Source organism: Myripristis murdjan, chromosome 7, assembly GCF_902150065.1.
Source record: "Myripristis murdjan chromosome 7, fMyrMur1.1, whole genome shotgun sequence".
NCBI lineage: Eukaryota > Metazoa > Chordata > Actinopteri > Holocentriformes > Holocentridae > Myripristis > Myripristis murdjan.
This window is the reverse complement of record NC_043986.1, coordinates 1775287-1784196: the sequence shown is the minus strand read 5'-3', so window position 1 is coordinate 1784196 and position 8910 is coordinate 1775287.

Here is an 8910-nt window from a genome sequence, read left to right as displayed (position 1 = left end):
GAGAAAAAACCAACCTGTGCTGCTGTCGAGCTGAGAGAGAGTGCAGGGTGTGGTGGAAACAAAGTTTTGATCATGTAGCTCTGCCCTCTCTCACTGCGTTGATAAGCCTCCTGATTAACAAGAAATCCTCCAGTTTCTTGTACGGTAACATTCCGTGATCATCTCACTTTTAGTTTCCCTTGTAAACCTGTTTCACTGCAGAATGAAATGACTCACTCACTGAGAGTAAAACTAAAGGTGAGTGTAAACAAAGGAGGACAATGGGATATTTGGTGAAAAAAACACAATTTAAACACATGAACACAGAAATTCAAGCACTCATGTCTATACAGATACAGATGTGCACATACAGTATTTTAAAAAAAATTTAAATTATTATTTTAATAATGATCGTTAAAATCTTTGGTTTCAGAACGCTCACTCTTAAAACATATTCATGCTACAGCAGCCATATTACTTAAAAAGTTCATTTAGATTTTATGAAGTGGGATTGTATGTGCTACTTGTCCATAGTCGGTTTATTAAAATACCAGCAGCAGATGGCGGTTGGCACGCCCCAGTTTGGAGAACCTGAACGGGAAGTCTGGCAATGTGCTGTTGTGGATGTGGGCAAGAGCAAAATATATTTTAGCCACTTTAAAAACAAAAAGCACATATTTAAAAATAAATAAATAAATAAATATTAGTTTTAACTGTACGCTACATTTAGAATATTTTCACAGCTTTACCTTGCTATCAGACAGCTCTTTCCTTTGGCTCCACATCTTCAAACTTGCAGCTCGGCCCCACAGGTGAAATCAGAGGTCATAAGCCTTCAGACTTGAATTTGAAATCCTACCATCCCTATCCAAAAAAAGATGCCGAAAAATTTGTTCATGCATGTATCTCAGACAGACTAGACTACTGTAATGCTCTTCTTTCTAAAACAGTCCATTGACAAACTTCAGTTAACTCAGAAACTCTGCTGCCGGACTTTTAGCTGGAACCAGACAGAGGCAGCAGATCAGCCCAGGGTTAGCTGACCTGAACCGGCTCCCTGTGTCTGTTAGGATTCACTTTAAACTTATTTTACTTGTTTACAGGCTTCATATATCCTCTGCTGCTGTTTTCTCTTTGTTCTGTTTCTGTTTTTAGCTACAAACTGTCACATAAATGAGAGAATCATCAGTGAAGAATTTTTTTTTTTTAATTTGGCACCAAAATTATGGAATTCCTTTCTCGAGGCTCTAGGACATGCAGCTAGCTCTGTGAACATTTTAAACCAAAAGTTATTCATTCAGTGTTACTCATTTAATCAACATTGTTCAGAAATGATGCAATGATAAAACAAGCACACAATATCCCATAGCCATTCTTTTATTGCTACAAGCAAAGAAATCAAGTTAGTCACATATTTCCAATCAATTCACAGTAGTAGTTTTTTGTTTTTTTTCCTGTCCTGTGCTGTGCTCCTTCTCCTCTCTTTGCACACCAACGGGAAAACATTCTGTGGATCATCTGGGCTTATTGATCACTAACAGCCTCTGAGGCCATTAAAGAAACCACAGGTCGGGTCACTGTGCTGAAGAACAGTCTGCAACTTCAACAGCTTCTCTGTTCCAGGATGATTTCTGAAGGTTTTGGGGTAAAACCAGTCGTCAGGCCAGCCCTTTGAATCTGTTTGTGCAATCTGTTTTTATCACCAGCTGTTTTTGTCACGGCTCATGAGCCGTGTCGTGACACCTGGCAGACCAAACCCTCCACACACCAGTCACAAAGACAAACAAACTCAGTGTAAAGAAAGAGAATTCATTTACAACGTAAAAATAATGAAGCTCTAGTTTGATGGGTCTTCAGGGTGAACCAGGGCCAACATAACAAACATCACATTGCCAAGTGATCACTGTCACTGAACAAAACCAGGTGACAGCAGCTTCCCTCCCCGAGTAAAACACGGGGAAACAAGATGGAACAAAACTGTGTCCACCCCCACCAGCTCCAAACCAGTCAACACAACTACAGACTGAACGTCAGTAGTTCAGTCATTTTATGAAAAAACCTAGGACAAATTGCAAGAGAAGCAAACTGATTCTGTATCCTCAGTTTGTCCTGAGTGAGGGAAAAAAAGTCCCAAGAAATCCCATTGGTGGAATGGTTTTTAACACACAGGGGAAAGGGGGTCAACATTTTACTTTCAGATATCACTATAAAAATTCACAAGTTGATTACACACACAAAGACAAGAAAAAAAAGTCAATTACAAGTTCTTTGAATTATTCTGTTTACACATGCATATCACACATTATCTGATTTGATATGCGCTAATAAGGAATATGAGGAATAAATGCCAGAACAGATATTTATATAGTAACCTTTTAATTCAAGTTACTCTGTTACAGTTTAATACAGTTACTCTGAACTGTGTATCAGTGATGTTGGTTTTCATGTGTAAAGGAGCAGGAATGAGCCTTAAGAGGAACTCTGGGCAGATTCTCTACAGCCCATAGCTGTCAATATTGGGATTTGAAAATGAGGGAAAATTTTTGCCACCCTGTAACGGGCTTTCCCACCACCCCAACCAAGCTCCTTAGCCCTTACTTTTTTAGAGAAGTGTACAGACACTTTAAATTACCACAAGGAAACCACTCACAATACAAACTAAAAGATGGTTTTCACAGCTCCACTTCCTGGAATTAGGTGGGCATTTTTATTCCCTGCCCTTTACTATTAGGGGAAGTGATTCATCAGCTCTGCCTGATGATTGTAGGCTACTGCAGTCAGGCACATGTGATAATCACTAAATTCAATAGTAGAGTACATGATAAGATAAATATGCTTACCTAAATTCAGGAAGTAGTGGAGCATATTCCTGCATTGTGAAAGCACAAAAGGTCATTTAAATAAAGCACATTTATTCGTTACATGCTCTTTCCATTTAACATATTTACATTCGGTGTATTTTCATGTAACAGTAGTTGAACGGTAGCAAACAGTAGTTTAATTAGATATGTACATTAGATTTCCTATTTTTGCCAGTTTCTGCTTTGCCAGTTGTTGTTTATTTTTGCCAGTTTCTGCTTTAAATAAATAAAATCGACTCCCATTTCTCCAGGTATTTACACATAGCTTTTGATTTTTTGGCAGCAGGTGGGCTGTTGTTTTTCCTCGGCCATCTTCACCGCGTCAAAGAGAATCTGGACCGCGTCTCACTCGCCTCAGGCAGGCTTGCACTGCCAGCTGTGGTGTTGTCATGGTGATGTTTTGAATCTCGCGACTATGTTACTAACCCTAACCCTAACCCTAACCTGCCGGGCTGGAGGGGAAATGCGGGAGATTTACGAGAAAATCATCTAAACGGGAAACGGTTTAGGAAATATTTCATGTTCGGGACCCCTGAGATGATGATAAAATAAAACAGAATAAACACAGTGCATATGAAAAACAATGCATAAAATACACATTAAAGAATAAAAAATGTACTTTTCCTCTGAAGTCCACACCAAACACCGACAGCAGACAAACGTTTGGACTTTAATTCAAAGTGAAAGCAGCTCGTCCTCGGCGGCCGGCAGAGGAAACAACAATCTGATTGGTCTGTGTGGTTTGGCCACCGAGTCGCTCTCACACACACACACACACACACACACACTGTCAGGAGGTGTGTGAGGAGACAGCAGCTTGTTTGTATTCTGCAGAGCTGAGAGGAGGAGGAGGAGGAGGAGGAGGAGGAGGAGGAGGAGGAAGCTCTGCCTCGGCCAGCAGGAGGATTTATAAACTGGGGAGAAAATGAAGCCAGAGAGCAGAAGCTCGCCGCCCTGCTGGCTGTTTTCAGCAGTGCGCTGGATGAGCTCGTACGGCCTTCATCAGTCTGAGTTTCCCTGCTGATCCCGTGACAAATCAAATCCAAATTTCTGACGAATCATAAGTTTCAGTGGTGATTTTGCTGGATCTCAGCGCTGCATTCAGCTCGGTGGACCAGGCCTCGCCGATAAAATCCTGATCATTTTCATCTTAAAATCTTCCACAATAACCATCATACACTTAGGAGATTTCAGCCGTTTGTCTCATATCTTCTGATTTCCGATGCACTGATTTCCTAGACTTTACTGGGAAATTTACATACTGTATGTAGATTTACAGAATGTGTAATATACTGACAGTTCTTGTTGTTGAAAACATGTTAATACTAGTAGAATGACATGGTAATACCAGTCCTGCATCCTGAAAGAAGTTTGGAGACTCACAGAAATGTTCATGCCCTAAGAAGAGTAAGAACACATAAGAAAAAAATCTGGACTCAGGCTTTCATAATTCATGCATCAGAGGGTTAAAGATCATAGCAGGTCATAGTTTTTCATGCAAACTGATTTATTAGAGTTATCAGCGTCCATCCCAGGACTCTCATCTGTGCCAAATCAGAAAAGCTCAATTACTAGATTTTGTCAAATTCACAGGAGTCGTGAAATTTTAAATTAGAAAAGTCCTGGAAAAAAAGAAAGAAAAGAAAATATGAAGCATCAAACTCATGACAGTGTTGAGTGAACACAGATTTTTGTTTCAACTGCAGCATTTTAAAAAAGTTTCTATTAATAATCCAATCTAGTAATCTATTACTTCCCCATTGGTGTAAGTGTGTGTGCGCGTGTGTGCGTGTGTGTGTGTGTGTGTGTGGATGAACATCTCACAAAACTGCCCTGTCTCTTCCTCAACGTGTGAACTGCTTTGCATATGAGAGGCACTTGTGTACAAGTGTGTGCGTGAGTGTGTGTGTGTTGTGTGTGTGTGTGTGTGTGTGCAGTCTCAACAGCAGAGTGAATGAAGAGACACCCAAGTGTGTGTGTGTGTGTGTGCGTGAATGTGTGTATGTGTGTGGCTATGGACAAGCTCAGTGAACACAAACTAATCTGACCTGAATGTCTCTAAGTACTGCACACACACACACACACACACACACACACTTGCAACCCAGGAGGACAATGTTGGTTTTGTTCTGTGGGAAAACTGATGAGGAGGAGGAGGAGGTGCCGCTGTCATGACAACAAGGGCCCGATGGAGAGCTAAGTTGACCCTCACTTGGAACACACACACACACACACACACACACACACACACACACACACTTGTCGGACCACCTTGTACTGTGGACAGGAAATACTGGGCCTGGTTCTTTGTTGACTGAAATAAAAGTGGGAAGGTTCCACCACACACACACACACACACACACACACACACACACACACACACTTTCTCCAGTCTTTACCCCCTGGCTGACAAAAAGAAAGGAGAGAGTGATGTAGAAAATAAAAACAGAGAGAGGCAGTGAGGAAAGAGAGGTGTGTGTGTGTGTGTGTGAACCTTTTTAATTCTCGTCTTTCACTTTTAAACCGGCGTGAAAACGGAGCTGCAGCCTCGTCTCTCTCTGCCGAGCCGTCAGTCGTCGTCCAGACGAAGCCTGGCGGCTCCCTGAGCTCAGAGGAAGCTGATTGGTCCGGCCGTTTTGTGGCGTCCAATCACGTTTGAGGTGGAGGCGTTCAGCCATCACTCCCTCAAACCCGAGCACACTCATCTGATTTCCCCCAAAACCACAAAAAAAGGCAATGAGCAACTTAACAAGGAAATGACCCAAAAAATTAGCAAAACAAGCCAATAAAAATTGAAAAGTAAACAAAAATACAATAAATGGCCAAACAATAAGCAGCAAGAAAAAAGCAATCCTGAAAAAAAAAAAAAAAAGCCAGAATTTCCCTGGTTGGGATCAATAAAGTATATCTATCTATCTAAAAGACATAAATATTAGCCAAAAAAGGTTTATACATAATATTTAATTGTATATATTCTATAATTACAATAACAATTCATTCATTCATACAATAACTGTAGATAGTTTTTTGATCAATTCCTTTTTTTCTGGTCATTTTTTTCAGGCCGACACACCGACTGAATGGTTCTTACCTTTAAAATTGAAATATAATTCAAAACTTAATTCAAATTCTTAATTCAAATCTGTCACCTGCTGTGACTTTTCCCAGATACATAAACAGCTGGTAGATTTTCAAAATGCTCCAAAATGAAGTTTTTCGAGATTAATAATAGCTGATAGTTGTGGCTCACTGCAGCTATGTGCCTGCTTAGGGCCCTGTGGCCACTAGTTTTTTTTCTTGTGATATATAGTATCAATGGTAATCGTACAAAAATACAATTTTAATGTAAACGGGCTGTCTAGTTAAAACTAAAGCTCAGTCAGACTAACACGAGGTTACAGTCCGCTCCTCTGAGTCGATGAGAAAAAAACAGCAAAAAGTAATAATGTCGCAAATAAGGACACATCCCTCTGGAGCAGAGAAAAGAGAGAAGAAAACCGAAGAAGAGAAAAAACAGCAAGATGAAGGTAAACTACATGGACAAAAATACTGGTCCTCACCTGTTAATCAGTGAGTTCAGGTGTTTCCTTCAGCCCCGTCCCCACAGGTGTGTGACCTCCAGCAGCAGCCCTGCAGTCTGCCTTTCCCAACATCAGTGACAGAGCGTCTGGTTCTAAAGAGTCACTGAGTTCAGGTGCTGCTGGAATAGTGATGGAACAGGAAGCCACCGCTGCAACAAGTCAGCTGCTCAACTTTCTTCCCTCCTAGATATTCCACCATCAGCTGGAAGTGGGATTATTGCAGATATTCCACCATCAGCTGGAAGTGGGATTATTGCAAAGTGGAAGCGTTTAGGAACCACAGCGACTCGGCCACCAGGGGGCGGCACCACGTAAAGTGACAGAGCGGGGTCGCCGAGCGCCGAGGCTCATAGTGCGTAAAAGAGTCCGACGCTCTGCCGCCTCAGTACCTGCAGAGCTCCAGACCTCCTCTGGCATCAACATCAATCGCGGACGGAGCGGCACAAAGCACGCCGGACTCTGGAGCGGTGGAAACGTGTTCTGTGGAGCGACCAATCAGGCTCCTCTATGTGGCGGTCTGATGGACGAGTCTGGGTTTGAGGAACGCCAGGAGAACGTTCCCTGCCGCCAGGAGAACGTTCCCCGCCGCCAGGAAAACGTTCCCCGCCTCCAGGAGAACGTTCCCCGCCTCCAGGAGAACGTTTCCCGCCTCCAGGAGAACGTTCCCCGCCTCCAGGAGAACGTTCCCTGCCTGAGCGCATTGTGCCGACTGTGCAGTTTGCTGGAGGAGGGGTCACGCTGTGGGCTGGTGTTTCTGGGCTCGGCCTCGGCCCCTCAGCTCCACTGAAGGGAAATCTGAACGCTTCAGCTCACCGACACATTTTGGACAATTCTCTGCTTCCAGCTCTGTGGGACCAGTTTGGGGAAGGAAGGCCCTTTCCTGTCCCAGCATGACCGAGCCCCAGTGCACAGAGCAGCTCCATGAAGGCGTGGCCGGCTGAGTTTGGTGAGGAAGAAGTTGAGCGGCCCACACAGAGCCCCGACCTCAACCCCATCCAACACCTTTGGATCAACTAGAACGGAGACTGGGAGCCGGGCCCTCTGGTCCAACATCAGAGTCTGAGCTCACAAAGGCTCAAAACTCCCACAGACACTCCAACATCTGGCAGAAACTCCCACAGACACTCCAACATCTGGCAGAAACTCCCACAGACACTCCAACATCTGGCAGAAAGCCTCCCAGAAGAGTGGAAGCTGTTCAGCTCCATATTAAAGCCTCTGGGTTCAGGATGGAGCTCAGAGAAGCTCCTGCAGGTGGACCAGGTTCCAATGCTGCTGTGATGCTCATGTCAACTAAAATAAACTTTATTTAACTCAAATTGTTTGTCTTTATTCTCTGCTGTGAATCATTTTGTAAGTGCTGGGAATGTTTTTTTTGTCAGTGTGTGTGTGTGTGTGTGTGTGTGTGTTGGCACTCAGACTCTGATTCTGACTGTAAAGCCAGAGAACTGCTGAGCTCAGCACTGCCAAATTAGTCTGAATCTGAACCATGAGCTAACCCTGACCCAACACACACACACACACACACACACACACAGCCGGCCAGGGACCAAACACACACACACACACACACTGGTCGCAACCACATTCACACATACACACACATTCACAGAACAAGAGAAAGACACACACACTTCTGAGGGAACACCACAACACACACAGCCTCTGTACACAGACCTAAGCGACATGCACTACTTTCTCTTTCTCTCTCTCACACACACACACACACACACACACACACACCAAGGTCAGAAACACTAAATTCACACACATCCACATAGACACTTGTACATTGTTGCAAAATACCCTCCACTCACACAGTTTGCATGTGTTTGTGCTGCCCCCTGTTGTTTGATCACTCACACTGCAGGTGCACAGACACCACAGTAAGAACACTCAAACACACACCGCGTGGGACTGTTTTACCAAAAATAATCAATAACATATTAAATCCATGAATGTGAAAAACATCTAACAATGAATGTCATAAATGTAGGGATAATTAAAAGTTACATAAACACACACAAACAAACAACTGAGCAACACTGGATATTTTTTTTCTCCATAGTATTTAATTAGTATCATACACAAGCATGTTTCTATTAAAACACATTATATCAACTGAATCCAAACAATAATGTACAAACAGATTCAAACTGACAGGCTGTCTGGCCGAGCCGGCCTGCACACACACCCCGGCCGGATCCTGCAGGACCGGGAACCAAAACGCCAGCAGACCCAGTCAGAGTGTGCCGGGACGGGCCGCCTCCACCCGGAGCTTCACCTCAGCCTCCGACACGGCGGCGTTTCAGACCTCTGCACGCTCCAGAGCCCAACCTGACTTCAATAAGCTGCAGACGGCGACTTGAGGTGGTTTTGATCTGTAGGCAGCGTTCTATCGAGAGACTTTTTTTCCCGCATTTAAACACAACAGATCTGATCCAGCATCACTGACCTCATGCTGAAATATATTACTTTAGTAATTCTAT